The sequence below is a fragment of the Eleutherodactylus coqui genome, chromosome 2, assembly GCF_035609145.1.
Source record: "Eleutherodactylus coqui strain aEleCoq1 chromosome 2, aEleCoq1.hap1, whole genome shotgun sequence".
NCBI lineage: Eukaryota > Metazoa > Chordata > Amphibia > Anura > Eleutherodactylidae > Eleutherodactylus > Eleutherodactylus coqui.
The window spans coordinates 174681145-174697837 of NC_089838.1; the positions used below are offsets into that span (position 1 = coordinate 174681145).

At 42.8% G+C, this 16693-nt stretch overlaps 1 protein-coding gene across 2 annotated transcripts in view; it reads right to left on the reverse strand.

The window, feature by feature from the left end:
• The window catches only part of LHFPL3 (LHFPL tetraspan subfamily member 3), an 81278-nt gene that overhangs the window by 37112 nt on the left and 27473 nt on the right, over positions 1–16693 (reverse strand). The window lies entirely within an intron of this gene.

Consider the following 16693-nt stretch of genomic DNA (forward strand, 5'->3'; position numbering starts at 1 on the left):
ATTATACCAGACCTCCCTGTGTGGTGTCTCTTCTTACCGCCGGCAACGGGGCAAGTGGGGTGGGCCCGATTGGTGCTGTACTTAGAATATTTTATTACCCTGGCAAATGGCGCCAGAGAGACAAGGGTCACAATTTGTAAAATGTAAGAAAACTCTTATGAAAATGTGTGACATCGACCCGCATGGTAGATTGCAGTATGACGACTGGGAGGAGGTTCTTAGGACTAAGAGGGGTGCCTTGAGAGACAAAGGGTTACTAGAAAGTGCTGAAATGTGGCAGAAAACGGCAGCTGAAATTGCAAAAGAGGGTTGGGTTGAGGAGGAGCAAAGGGACAATCAAGGAAAGTTAACTATGTTCATGTATTATTTGCCTGGAAAAATACCTGTATGTGAGCGGCCGCCGCCCTATAATGGCGACCGCACAAAATTTTGGGAGTGTCATCATTGTGGCCAACAGAACCCACCCTCCGTGGAATACTGTGTTAATTGTCACGCCCCCAGACCACCTCCTGTCACGTCACTGCCACCTCCGGAATTTCCACCACCTCCTCCACCACCAGCCCTTTCCCCTTCCCCTCCGTTGCCTCCCCCTCCTCCTCCTCCAGCCCCTTCCACTTCCCCTCTACCGCCTCCTCCACTTTTTCTCAGGGTTGGCACAGTAGCCCCCACCTCTTCCTCTCCAGACCCGGAACTACGTCATGATCTCATTTCCGGCGGCCATATTGATACACCTGCCAACCAACTGCGGCCTACTGCCAACCACACATTCTTATATCCCGTATTACTACCGGATGGCTCCTTTTATGTTCCCCCTGGTGGCCATCCACTGCTGCCGGATACTGTAGCACCCATTTTCCCGTCTATGGAACTTGCGCAACTTCTGCGTACCCCGGAGTTTATGGAGAGGATGGCACACAGGAGATCAGCCATAACAGGCCATGATTCTCTCCCGGATCCCGTTACCCAAGCATCGGGAGATACTCCACTACAGGCCGAGGCCTCAGCCTGCGAAGCCAGGTATCCGGCCCCGCCGGACCTCTCCCCCCGGCCTCCAAGCCCCCGCCACCACCCTCCTCCGTCTCCTTCAGCACTCCTCCAGCCATCCTATGTTCCTTCCCCAAATTCTTTCGCTGAGGCCTCCCCTGTACTGCAAGGACGGGGAGTTGTAACTTCTACCCCTAATCAATGGGACCGGTCGCAACAGGCCCGGATCCAGTTCTTGCCGCCGACCTCCAACACATATGAGGAGCAGTGGACTGAACACCATCTGGTTCCCCTATGGACTGGACTGGGGAGTGTGTCCTAGCCAAAGCCTTAATGCCCTTACACATATTACGGGCAGATTACTCTGAGAATCCAACACCACACCGTGCTAAGAGAGAAGTTGACACTCCAGGTGGTAACTTTGACCCACATGTATACATAGATGCAATAGGAGTGCCAAGGGGGGTGCCAGATTAATTCAATTCTAGAGATCAGTTTAAAGCAGGTTTTGAGTCCTTATTTGCTATTGTCACTGTTAATAATAATGTAGATTGGATGAATTATATCTATTACAATCAGCAGAGGTTTGTAAACTACACCAGAGATGCTTTACAAGGGTTAGCTGACCAGTTAGGGCCCACTGCATCCATGGCTTTAGAGTGGCCCTGGATATGGTTTTAGCAGAAAGAGGTGGGGTATGTAATTTCCTGTTTGTGTATTATCCCTTTGATCAAAAAGAGTATGAGTAAGGGACTGCATAATGTGACACCAACGTTTCCCTTGTTTGAAAAAGATGAAGAGCCAGTTCCGATAATGCCAACCACGTACATTACCAGAAGAATGGAGAGATGGACTAGTACTGCGCCGCCTCAGTCTCCTAAGATGGACTGTCAGTGGACTTCCCATTTGCCTAGGGAAAGTGCAGAAGACCTTAGGTTCCGGCGAGGGCACACCCTGCGGGGTGTTAACTCGTACAGATAGAGGGTATGGATGCCCGGAAATAAGCCCAGGGAATCCATGGCCTCCTTCTGAGGTGAGGTAGGGATCCCTCCCCTTTAGGAGTAGGGACTTACGGGCAGTGGAGAAACCCTGACGCAAGGGAGAGACGACCGAGGAAGAGTGCAAAGTCTGATGCTTGATCTCCATATTAAGTTTTTTAGGGGGGTTTGTGAGGGTATATATATATATATTGCCATATGTTCTTTATACTTTTATACCTATATGCAAGTTTTATTCAATTCCAAATGAAAAAAACTTATATGTCGCCTTACATCAGATATTCCAAGGCTTTAGAAGGCTGAGAGAGATGTTCTAGAAATTCAGAGATGATACCGAACCAGACATGAAGGACGCGTGTACTTGGCCGTTTTCCCAGAAGCCCATATCAAGATGTTCCACTATGTACATAATTTTCACTGTCCCAGGCCGGAAATCCGGACTTCTTAGAATTGAATGGGTGATTCTTTGCACTGGAGTTAATTAAATACGTGATTTTCTGTACAAGCCAGAGGCGCCTCACTGTCTAAGGCGGAAATCCGGACTTCCCATATATGGTTATGAGCCCATCACCCCCTGGTGGGGATGGGACAAAGGGTATAAGATCTCATGTAATCTGTAATAAAGCACGTCGGCAAAGCGCAGCCATGCCCCGTGTGAGGAATTATACCAGACCTCCCTGTGTGGTGTCTCTTCTTACCGCCGGCAACGGGGCAAGTGGGGTGGGCCCGATTGGTGCTGTACTTAGAATATTTTATTACCCTGGCACCGTGTGGAAAAGCATAGGAACATAATCAAGTTCCTATTTCTCCAAGGGAAAGGTGCAAAGCAGATCCATGATGAAATGTTACAAACTTTAGGGTGACAGTGGCCCTTCATATGCAACAGTTAAACATTGGGTTGTAAATTTTAAAACTAGTCATTTCGGTGTTGGAAGTGAGAAACCCAGTAGAAGGTCTGTCTCCGTCTCCTTGGCTGCAAATGTGAAAGCCATCCATGACATGATCATGGAGGACCACCGAATATCAGTCAAAAGTATTGCTACATATCTGGGGATATCACTTGAGAGAGTTGGTGCCATAATCCAGAACGCCTTGAGAATGAGAAAGCTTACAGCCACATGGATCCCAAAACTTTTGAAAACCGAACAGAAGAGGAGACATCAGTGGCTGTTTCATTTTGCAAAAAAGGAGACCGTTTTTCTGGACAAACTGGTAACTGGTGATGAGACATGGATCTACTGTTATGATCCAGAGACAAAGGAATTGTTGAGGAAATAAAGACACAGTGGTTCCCCCAGCCCAAAGAAGCTCCGTTTGCAAAGGTCAGCGCAAAAGCAAATGGCAACCATTTTTGGGATAAGAAGGGAGTTCTGCTCGTAGACTACCTCCCAAAGGGTTCAACCATCAATGCAACATATTACTGTTCGTTATTAACAAAATATTAAGGAAAAACCTGGAGGAAAGCTCTCCAAAGGTGTTATCTGGTTGCATGACAATGCCCAGGCACGCACTGCAGGTGCCAGTTTTGCAAAAATGTCCTCCTTAGGCTTTCAACTGATGCCTCATCCACCCTATTCGCCCGATCTGGCTCCGTCTGCTACCACTGGTTCCCCAATCTCAAAAAACACCTAAAGGGACAATGGTTTGGGAGTGTTTTGAAGGCAACTAATGCTGCAAATGAATGGTTTGACCAGCAGTTGGAAGACTTTGCAGGGACTTAAATAGCTGTAGGAGAGATATCGCAAGTGCACTGACATTCTGGGGGAATATGCAGAATAGTGTGTCAGTTTCAGCTTCCTGGTTCAATTTTTTTCTGGGTAAGGCTCAATACTTATCAGCACCCCTCATATATAGACCCCGAGAACAACAAACCACTACATAAAATATAGAGAATCTTATGACGATCTGAGCAGATTCAGCAGAACCATGGGATATATACTGCAGATTTTAAAAGCTGATTAGACACTCCTGGAAGTTGCCTGACCTTTAGCAATTTGACTATGAGAACTTTAATAAATATCAAACTAACCTAAGGAGTTATGTGTCAATAGCAGCTTTCTAGGCACAATCTGGTTCCTGAGATCTGATGAACCAATTCGCTGGAACACCACAACATTCTATGGAGACTGATATATACTACTATTGTACCACCGCTATGTTTAGCTCAGAAAGAATACAACTGCAGCGTACTCAGCTTGGAGAAGTATTAGGTATGCATAGGTTTTCAGCTTTTTCACACAAACAAGATGTTCCCATTCATTCACAAGCAGAGTATGAAAAAAAAATAAAGGGGTTATCTGGTTGCTTAACACACCAAAACACAGTAATGGTGGGAAATGGCCCAAAAGAATAACCTACCCATGGGTCTAGGGTGACACGTGTCACATTGGGAAGCTACACGTAGCGACTGTCAATGGTTTCATGTTATAACCTAATGTGACTGCAAAGGGATAGCTGCAGAAAATCCAAGGCAGTTGGATTTTGCACCTTTTTCCACCAAAAAACTGCGACCTGCCTGCAATATGGTTGTTTAACAGCCAAATTGCAGCACTGAAACACCTGCGCAATAGCAAGTTGCAGATAAGTCACACAGATTTTTAGCTGCATGATGTACCGTATTTTTCGCTTTATAAGACGCACCAGTCTATAGGACGCACCCCCGTTTTAGAGCGGGAAAATAGGGGAAAAAAATTTAAACTCACCCAGGGACAGCGCAGGGTTAGTGCTGGCTGACGGAGCAGGGGGAGCAGCAGAGGTCTGAAAAACTGGCGCTCCATGTCACAACGGCGCGTGTGTGCAGCAGGAGGAAGGAAGGAAGCCGTTTGGTGGAGGCGGGGAGCAGCAGAAGTACCCGTCGGCGCTCGCGACCAATCAGAGGTATGTATGGGCAGCAGGGGGGAGGAGAGAAATCTTCTAACGGATCGCACATTTGTTCGTGCGATTGCGAATTTAACGTGCAATCGCGCTAAATAAATCGCGTTCGTGCGTTAAATTCGCGATCGCGCTAAAAATGGTGATCGAAAAGAATTTTCGTCACATTCGCTCTATAAGACGCAGGTACTTCCCCCCCCCCCCCGCTTTGGAGGCGAAAAAAGTGCGTCTTATAAAGCGAAAAATATGGCAGCTCTAGCCTTGAATTCAGCACTGCCGCTCAGATTTGCAATGCCGGGCTTTGTCTACACAGCTACAATGATGAAGTCATGTTGACAATTGACGGATACAACCAATCATTGGCCTAAACATTGCACCACTTAGGTCCACCATGACCTCCATTGTGGACACAAGTCGTTAAAGTGACATCATAAAAATGGAGAGAATCAGAGTAGCGCTGCTAGATCTAGTACGTCTTTTTACTAAACCAGATAACCATTTAGGCTGCCTGCACGCAGACGGATTTTTGCTGTGGAATCCGTTGTGGGCGTATGCACTGTGGATCCGCAGCAAATACTGTCCATAGCATGCTATGGGAAATTGATTCTTCCTGCACAAGAGTGGAAATCAATTGAGATTTCCGCTCACAGAGGAAAAATTGCAGCATGCTCTATTTTAGTGCGGATTCCGCACGGACGGCTTCCATTGAAATCAAGGGAAACCGTCCGACCCGAGGCCTGTCCGCAATTAACATTGCGATTAGGTCGCGGATTTCGCCTTATAGCTTTGTGATGGCAAGGGAAAAGTAAACATTTGAAAAAAAAAAATGTAATTCGCATGTCCGACAGCGGCATCCGCAGTACAGAAAAAGAATAGAAAATAAAGGCACGCAGGACCACCTGCTGCGGTCAGAGCCAGAATCCACTGCGGAATCCGGCTCTGCCGTGTGCAGGCAGCCTTTGTTTCAAAGGTTTTTTTTGAAGTTTTACACCGAAGCATCAAACATTAACCCTCTCAAGGGCGTGTTGTGTTGCTGGTTAAAATGGAAAAAAAAAAGAAAACGAAGAGCAGGTATAAATATATGCTATATATAACTCTAAAAACAGAAAATGCTTTAGCAATACTATAGCTAAAATTATACATAAAATCATTACATAGAAGAACTCAAATACAATCTCAACAGAATAAATAAAACTACCATCAACGTCCAATCAACTACCATCAATGTCCACCAGTGTCCAATCGAGGTGGATATGAATAGGCAGTGCAAGCAAGCCATGAGGCATCAAATGTATCTCTGGCATCCATATAAGTGGCATGTATCTTTTCAAAAAGCATAATAAACTTTTTTTCTCCTCTTGGGGCTCCCACACACTTGCGTTTGCGTTTTTTGTTAACGCGATTGTCAATGGGACTTTCTAATGTTAAAAACGCAACTCAATTGCGTTTTTGGTGCACTGCGCTGCACTGCGATTTTAACATTAGAAAGTCCCATTGACAATCGTGTTAACAAAAAAACACAAACACAAGTATGTGAGAGCCCTTAGGGCTCCTTTCCACTGGCGAGGTAATTGCACGTTTTCAGTGCGATGCGAGAGTGCACACTCCATACATGTTGATCTATGACAACCTTTCCACTAGCGATGTTTAAGGGCAAGCTGCGATGCGAGGATTAAAAATCACAGCAGGAGGATTGTTTCAGCGTTTTGCATTTTTCTATCGCCCATACAGTGCAATGGCAAAACAGATTCTCGCATCGCAACGCATAAGTTTGTGATTTTGCAGCGTTGCGATGCGATTTTAACATTGCGATTTTCTCGCAGCGATATCGCTATCGCCAGTGGAAAAAACACAACACAACGCAGTGCACCAAAAACGCAAGCTGTGCTGCGTTGCGTTTTTAACATTAGAAAGTCCCATTGACAACCGCGTTAAAAAAAACACCGATAAAAAAAGGCTAGTGGAAAGGCACCCAAAAGTAGATAAATTTGCAGATTTTCATTTCAAAGCAATGCACAGTTCAGACAACCCTTTCAAAGCTATATTATACAGTTACAGAAATTTCAATTATACATAAACAAAAAGATTGACAGAATTAAAAGACCATCATAGTCCATCTAGTCTGCCCCTATGTTTTATCACAGCAGCAGTCTCCACTAACCAGCTCACTGACAGTTAGGGCTCTTTCCCACGAGCGGATATATGGCGATGGCATTTTTACGTTTTCCTGCCTGCTCCATATAAGCGCATGAATGGGCATTTTTCTGGGATCATGGCCAGCATTTTCTCATCCATTCACACGACCGCGAGAGTTGCTTTTAGTGAAAAAATACGCCACACCCCAGAAATCCCTCGCTCTGCCAAAAACCTCGGGATGCCTTCCAATGTCTATATAGAGGTTTTTCGCAGCGTTGGACGCTGCAAAAATGCCTCCCCCTGCCTTTTCTTTTCCTGCTCCCATATGAAGTCTATAGGACCCGCTGGCATATATTGGCCAAAAGACAGTTCCAGAACTATCTTTTAGCTGAGTATATATGCTCCGGCCACGTATATATTCTATTTTTCATGCTGCCGGTGTATTTACATGCCATTTATTCGCCCCATGTGAACAGCTGCATTGGAAACTAATGCTTCACGTGTAGAGATGAGCGAGTATACTCGCTAAGGCACATCACTCGAGCGAGTAGTGCCTTAGCTGAGTATCTCCCCGCTCGTCTCTAAAGATTCGGGGACTGGCGGGGGAGAGCGGGGAGGAACGGAGGGGAGATCTCTCCCTCCCTCTCTCCCCCTGCTCCCCGCCGCAACTCACCTGTCACCAGCGCCGGCCCCCCGAATCTTTAGAGACGAGCGGGGAGATACTCGGCTAAGGCACTACTCGCTCAAGTAATGTGCCTTAGCGAGTATACTCGCTCATCTCTATTCACATGGGTACTGTCTAACTTCCTACCATGATATCAGAGGCGTAACTTGAAGCTTCTGGGCCCCAATGCAAAACCTGTAACAGGGCCCCCCTACTATAATGCTTTATTTATAGTACTGGGCTTCCAATATGGAGAAGAGAGGCCTTAGGGGCCCGCTAGGGCTCCCTGGGCCGGGTGCAACTGCATCCCTTATAGTTACGCCTATGCATGATATACACAAGTTGACAAGGCACAGAGAAAATTTTTCACTATAGTTTTGTATTGAAAGGCTAAGGGTCGGCTCACACAGGCGTATGCGTAAAATGCTGCATGTATAACGCAGATTTTTACCGCTGTGTGCAGGCATATTGCTACATGGAGCGGAGCGATTTTGCACTGCGCATGACAATGTATCTCACACACACGGTTATGCGCAGTTTGACTTGTTTCATTTTTTTAATTACCTGTTCTGTCGCTTAGCGATGTTGTGTACAAACGTCACACATATGCAATGTAATTGCATATGTACAGCATTTATTACGCACCAATAGAGAACAATAAGGCTCTATCAAGCGTAATAAGCTATAGAACATGCTGCGGTTTTTTTTATGCACATATCATATGCAATAGAAAAAACACTAGCGTGAGTGGGTCAATGAAAAATCGACGTACTTAGAGCCTGCCCTAAGGCCACCAAAGCAGCATTATGCGATATATTAAAACACAGCTGTATTCTAGTAGACCACATTATGCTGCCTTTCATTTACAGAACTATGCTGATTACACTGATGAATTATCTGAATTGATCCTCAATGCTGTGAGGTATTTTTAACAACACAATTATTTTATGTTTGATTCAAAATATTTTTTACAGATACAAGGGGCGCCCTATGTAGTCAAACATCATATTGGTTTTCACTGCTGTCTGGCAAGACTGCTGACTATGAGAGTGGTCAGTAACCCCAAATCCTGCTCCTCTGAAGTCCCAGATAACACAGAACTGCCAATACAATACTCAGACAGAGGATTCCTACTCTCATAGTACATTATTTTAAGTCTGGAAATACTAAACTGCATTTTCCATTGTGTTGACAATTTATCCATTAAAGCTTTTGTGTATTAAGCAAACAAAACAAAAAAAGCAAACAAACAAAACTTACCTAGTCTACCAATCCTTCTCTTATGCCACCTACAAAAAAATGAAAAGAATAGGGCCCCGGACAGACCCTAGTGGTATGCCGCTTGTACCCACCTCTGTTCAGAATGCACACCATTAACGCTGTTCTCGTACCTATTGTAAATCCACTGAACTATCCAAAGTTTAACCCCTTGGTGACATGCAACGTACATGGGCCATGAGTAAGGGCACTTTTTGAGCCAGAGACATGTTGGCCTGGCAGCTGTACCTGGTTTCTATGTTATAATGTAGCTTCTGCAGCCAAAATAAATGGTAATTTTATCCTCCTGTGGAGCTGGACTTGTTCTTCCCACATGTGTTGCGTTGCAGCTGCCAAAGTGTCAGAACAAAAATCCCTATATGTACAGCACTCCTGCTACGTGAGCCCAGGAGTTGAGCTTAAAGTGTCCTTATTGGAGGCTGGCTGTAATTAACAGTTGAATTCATGTCCAGTGGCCGGTCCTGGCAATTTAACCTTGTAGGTGCTGCTCTCAATGCAGACTACAGCATCTAAAGAGGGAGAGAGTGCCATCCTTCACTCCATCAGCACCCCTGTAATCAGATCGCGATCTTTTGATGGTTGTCATGGCAGCCAAAGGCCAAATCATGGCCTCTGGGTCAGCCATATACAGAGGCCTATTAGGCATAGTCTAATAGACCCATCAGTGAAAAATATGAGTGGTTGTACAGTATATTATGTATATACTACTCCACCACTTCTTCTTTCTATTGTCTCTCCTATACAATGTTATAAAGAAAAGGCTTTATCCCAGCCATTATAATCCTTGAAATGTCTCTCTTATCACAACTACATATGTCCAAGTCATCTCTGTACAATAATTACACTTTATGTACAACCTGGACAAAATAATTCCACCAAAAAGCATTAAAGTTCAGATTTCAGTGTAGTTAAAGGGATTGTGCCAAGATAGGGGAAAACTGATCATTGGAATCCCCACCGATATTGAGAAAGGGGGCCTAGAAAGGTCCATGCATGGAATGGCAAGTGTACTTGTGTGCTGCTGCTTCATTCATTGCAATGAGAGTGCAGAGTGCTTGAACTCTGCTATCTCCAGTGTTTCTACTAAAATGAATGGAGCACCAGCACACATGCATGACTGCTGCTCTATTCATGTAGAGACCTTCAGAACCCCCATTCTCAGGATCCTGGGGGTCCCTGCAATCAGACCCACACTGATCTGAAAGTTATCCCCTATCCTGTAGATAGGGAATAACTTTCTATCTCTGCACAACCCTTTTAATTGCACTAAAAGATGAAGTTTAGTATTTTTTGGCGAAATTATTTTGGATAATTTTGATGTAGTTGCAACGAGAGACATGTCTCAATGATTGTAATGGCTGGGATATAGCCATGTTCTTGATACAAATTCTACAGGAAAGACACTAAGAAAAAAGAGGTTGTGGAGTAGCCTTAACCTAACTTTTCAGATGACTTTTCAGAATGAACTGCAGTATGTGGATTGGGAATAACATTCTATCTTGGCACAACCCCTTTAGGTCAAAATCAGCCCATTCCCCTCGTGGACCCATGGTACCCTTTTTTTTAGAGTGTCCACACAAATTACGAGATAATTGGTTTATAATTTAAATAAAGAACCTGATACAGTAAATGCACTTACTTGATCTATGTTGCATCAAGTAACTGGTTTGTCCGGAAACTCACAATTGAAAATATGGATTGTGTTCATATCCTGCACACTTGTGTCCTAGGAGAGAGTCTCTATTGATTGTCCTATTGTCAGGATATGGTTAAAATTTTTGGACTATTTTTTTCAAACTCCCAACTAACAAAGTCCTTGCTTTCAAATTATCATTCATGGTTTGGATTTGATTGCATTTTAAACCAAACAGCTTAACTTTAAAAAGGTAATTGGATTCATTCTGTAAGCTACTGAAAGATTGAGATTTACCGCCTCATGGAATGTGTGTATTATCAGCATTTTACAGCAAACTCGATTGGAATGATAAACAGAAGAAATGAAGACGAAGCAAAAGAGACAAATCTACCGTTTGTGAAAATGCCTCAAAGGATAAGCTCAAAAGTGTTAATTAAACCTCCAGTTATTTTATTCATTTGTGAATATAAAATGTCTAAAATTGTTTCATCAGCTTAAAAACACAGGTAAAGAAGAAACAACATAAAGGGTAAGTAACATGTAAAACCAGAGATGTGCAGAAGAAAACACACAACCTTCAGCGTATATTTCTCCGGGTGTATAATAAAATGGCTTGTAAAAACCTAAATCTTACCTTTCTTTTCCTGTAGATTGTAGCCCAACAGCTACATCTAATCCATACCCAAAAGAGAATGTAATTACTTCTTACCCCAAAAGATATACTAATAATTTCTTATCTGCGTTATCTGCCCAGTGTTCTGAAAGTTGAATTATCTTGCTGATAATGTGTCTGCCACTACTTATACCCTTGTCTTTGGTGGGATAGTGGATGGAAAAGATAGCATTCTCTCAGGGCTCCTTCACACAAGTGTATATACGCAGCTATTTACCTGCGTAAATACGCCAGGCCAGCTTAATGATTGCATTGAATGCTCTATTACTGGTTTGATTTGATATAAGAGATCATAATTGGGGTCATCGCTGGATGGACACTGCGAATTGTCATTATAATGCAGGAATTTTATGATCGCTTTAAAACAAGTGTTTGATATTGTCATACAGAACATTGGGGTGTGGTATAAAATATCCATACTCCAGTAGGCCCTAATGCTTGGCTTCTTCTACTAGCCTCATACATAATGCAATGCCCCCAAATTTTGTGATTTCAGAAGCATCCACAGGAGTCCATTTGTGGGCTTTGGGAAAACTGGAGCTAGGGTTTTCTTGGATGAAATTCTGGGCATATAAATTAGTTTGCGTAACAACGTGGGCAATAAAATCATGTGAAAAAAATATTCCACCCTACATCCCAAGAATTGCATCTCATGAAGTAAGGGATCTGGGGTCTGATATTTCTTCCCCTGAGCTTTACAGGCTCTGGGCAGCTTGTGAGACAGTAGAAATGTTTTGCTCCACTCCTCTGGTGCTATGGATGTGGCAAGCTATACTTCCTATGCGCTCATAAAAGCAGGGTCCTGACTAAATTGGCCCTCTTTATTAGTATTTTATATCAAGTCTTAAAGGGGTTGTCCCGAGGCAGCAAGTGGGTCTATACACTTCTGCATGGCCATAATAATGCACTTTGTAATGTACATTGTGCATTAATTATGAGCCATACAGAAGTTATAAAAAGTTTTATACTTACCTGCTCCGTTGCTGGCGTCCTCGTCTCCATGGTGCCGACTAATTTTCGCCCTCCGATGGCCAAATTAGCCGCGCTTGCGCAGTCCGGGTCTTCTCCTCTTCTCTATGGGGCTCCGTGTAGCTCCGCCCCGTCACGTGCCGATTCCAGCCAATCAGGAGGCTGGAATCGGCAATGGACCGCACAGAAGCCCTGCGGTCCATGAAGACAGAGGATCCCGGCGGCCATCTTCAGCAGGTGAGTATGAAGACGCCGGACCGCCGGGATTCAGGTAAGCGCTGTGCGGGTGGGTTTTTTAACCCCTGCATCGGGGTTGTCTCGCGCCGAACAGGGGGGGGGTTTAAAAAAAAAAAAAACCCGTTTCGGCGCGGGACATCTCCTTTAACTTACACATTGTAGCCTTGTTGTTTCTTTTTCCTAGAAATTAAATATGTTGTACTAAGCGTGTATATTGGGGGGTAATGTTGTTAAATATTGTTACATCTAAAAGCACATATGGTTTGCTATATAAATCTATCTCAATTGCTTTGGACAGGTGATAAAGAGTGGGGTTATCCAATCAAGCTCTGATAAATTGCATCTCTAGTGCTGCCTATGTCCTTTCCAAACAGAGGAGGAGCAGGAGTATTACAGGTAAGAGCTATATAAAACAATCAAAAGTGAGTGTGCGTGTTGTGTTCTAAAGTGTGCTGTTACTTAAGTGTGTGACTTGAGATTAGTGACTTCAGATTCAGGAATTTTGGAAAAGTCACTTAGATTTAATAAAAGTAGTATATGCAAGTGAAAGTTAAAATTTATCTTATAAAAGGTAACAAGTTTCTGTCAATAATTAAAGATAATTACCTTTCCCAGCTTGTATAGGCACAACTAGAACGATGGCTATTTCGGACTTAATATTAACTAATAGACCTGACAGAATAACAAATGTGCAGGTCGGGGAACACCTGAAAAATAGTGACCATAATATAATACATTTTCACTTGTCTTTCAACAGGGAGTTTTCTCAGGAGTTACAAAAATACTAAACTTTAGGAAGGCAAAGTTCAAACAGCTTTAAGATACCCTTAACCTTATAGACTGGGGCAATGTCCTCAAAAATAAAAATACAGACAATAAACGGGAAATTTGTAAACCCATCTTAAATATTTACTGTGAGCGGTTCATACCTTACAGGGATAAAAGGGCTAGGAATAGGAGAAAACCATTGTGGCTTTATAAAGATGTAAAGGGGGCAATAAACATCAGAAAGAAAGCATCTGAACTACTAAAACAGGAAGGCAGTGAAGCAGCACTGAAAACCTCTAAAAGGGAAAAAATAAATGATGTATAAAGCAAATAAAAGCAGCAAAGACACTCATTGCCAATAAAAGGAAAACTAACACTAAACTGTTTTTCAACTATATAACTGAAAGTTTGCCAAATAAACTCAGTAAGAAGATTAATACTGAAAGTGTTGGCCATTCAAAAAAATAACATAGGAAAAATAGTAGAGGGTGATGAGAAGAAACCAAATTTATTAAATAGTTTTTTTGCTAGTATATTCACTCGGAAAAATGAAATATCAGGTCAAATGCAGAATTATTAAATAAACTCTCCATTAAATGTCACCTGTCTAACCCAGAAGGAAATGCAGAGCTGCCTTGACAAGATTAAAATAGACAAATCGCCAGGCCCCGATGGCATACACCTTTGGGTTTTAAGGGAATTAATGGCCCTTTTGCATGGGACGATTATTTTCAGAATCGTTCAAATTCCAGCGCTCCCGCTAGAATTTGAATGTTAATCATCCCATTTAAATACCTAGAGCGACTGAATAAGAATTGTTCAGTTTCTGCATGCAGAAAGCTGAATGACGAGCCGTTAAGTGTAAACAGCAGTTGTTCACTTCTGAACTGTTTACTGTGAATGCTGGCAGCGCAGTCAGCAATACTCGCTCCTGTGTAACAGTGCAGGAGAGAGCGTCACTTGGACGAGCTGCCGGGCATAGTTTGCCCCGACAGCTCATCCTGTGTAAATGGACCATAGATAATGTGATAGACAGACCATTGTTTTATATTTAAGGACTCTATAGTAATAGGCAGAGGTGTAACTATAGGGGATGCAGGGGATTTGGTTGCTCAGGGCCCGGGAGCTTTAGGGGTCCGGTAAGGCTATTCTCTCCATATAGTAAGCCTAGTAGTATGAATATAAAGCATTACAGTTGGGGGCCCTGTTACAGATTTTGCACTGGGGCCCCGAAGCTTCCAGTTACGCCTTGGTGACAGGATCTATTAAACGTGTTGGAAACATTCAAAGAGGGGTCAAAAGGCAAACCTGAAAACGCTAGACCAGTAAGTAACTTCTATCGTGGGTAAAATATTTGAGGGGTTTCTAAGAGATGCTATCCTGGAGTACCTGAATGAAAGTAGCTGTATAATTCCAGATCAGCATGGGTTTATGAGGGGTCGCTAGTGAAACTAATCTAATCAGCTTCTATGAGGAGGTAAGCTCTACACTAGATTGGGGAGAATCATTGGGTCTTGCATATTTTGATTCTTCCAAAGTAATGGATACTGTGCTGCATAAAATGTTGTTATATAAAATGAGAATGCTTGGTCTGGGCAAAAATGACTGTAAGTGGGTGAGTAACTGGCTTAGTGATAGAAAGCAGAGGGTGGATATTAATGGTACATACTCTGATTGGGTCACCGTTACTAGTGGGGTACCAAAGAGGTCGTTTTGGGCCCTATTCTTTTTAATATGTTTATTTATTAATGACCTGCTGGAAGGATTGCAGAGTAAAATATCAATATTTGCAGATATAAAACTATGTGAAGTAATTAACACAAAAGGACAGTCAGTATACAGTTGTAAATGGATCTGGATAAGTTGGGGGTTTAAGCAGAAAAGTGACAAAGGTGGTTTAACACTGTTAAATGTAAGGTCATGCACACAGGCAAGGGAAACACAAGTCACCATTACACAAATGGAAAACCACTAGTCAAAACTGACATGGAAATGGACTTAAGGATTTTAATTCATTGTAATCTTAACTGGAGCAACCAGTCTCAGCAAGCTGTTGCACGGCAAATAGGATAGTGAGGTGCATCAAAAGAGGTCTATGGACTGGCGTAAGTATAGGGGATGCAGTTGCACCTGGGCCCAGGAGCCTTATTGGGCCCATAAGGCCTCTTTTCTCCATATAGGGAGCCCAGTACTACGAATAAAGCATTATAGTTGGGGGCCCTGTTACAGGTTTTGCATTGGGGCCCAGAAGCTTCAAGTTACGCCTCTGGGTCAATGGGGCACATGATGAGAACACTGTTCTCATCACTAAATCACTGGTCATGGGGTAATGGTGAACTCACTAAAAGAGTTCAAGAGGGGCATAGGCACCTTTCTTGAGTTTAACAATATTACATATTATAGTCAGGGGTTGTTGATCCAGGGATTTATTCCGATTGCCAGACTTGGAGTTGTGAGGGAATTTTTTTTCCTAAAATGAGGAAAATTGGCTTCTACCTCAATGGGAGTATTTTGCCTTCCTCTGGATCAACACTGCATGAAAATAGGCTGAACTGGATGGACACGAGTCTTTTATGTCAAGGTTCGTTCACATCAGTGTGAAAGGTTCTGTTGCTAACTGATTTCTGCTAGAAAATAGCAGTAAATAGCGCAGCAAGCTGCACTATTTCACTGTAAACTCCAGCAAAATGCAAGACTACACAGTTTAATCAATCATAAGACAGAATAATAACGCTGATGTGAACGAGCCTTTACTATGTGTCACTGATAAAGTAACATTGGAATGCTTTTACTTATTCTAGTGCTTCTGCAACAGTTTTTTCATGACACATAGTATTTTATATTATTGATAAATTTGGTCAATATGTTGTAGATTCATATCACAAAAAAATTGTTAATAAACAACAATTGCAACATGTCTACTTTAGGTTGGCATCATTTTGTAAGGGCCCTTTTATTTTTTGGGGATGTCAGAACGATTATAAGTATAGCAGCAAGTTTTCTATATTTGAAGAAAGTATCCAAAGCTTATTTTTTAAAGAGACCAAATTATTTCTGAAGTGAGTTTGAAGTATCTATGAATTATAAACCTCTCATACGTCACTCAACTTTAAAAACTGAACCCCTTAAAGTTTTCAAAACTGCTTTTACTCAGTCTGTAACTCTTAGGGCTCCTTCACACTGGTGATCGCGATATCGCCGCGAGAAAATCTTGACTTTTTTCCTGTAAATTTTGAGCGTCAGCACTGCTTTTTTCAAAAAAAGAAACATCACTGCCACTTGCAATTTTTTCGCACATTTTTTTCACACAATTTTGTCGCAGATTTTTTAACCCTAAAGTCAATAAGACTTTCCGGTGTTAAATGTGCATTGCGCGAAAATCGCAAGTTCGTGCTTTGCGATGCAATAAAAAGGAGGCTTCATAGGTAACATGGGAGATAAAAAAGCAAAAACGCAAAGATTGGACATGCCACAATTTT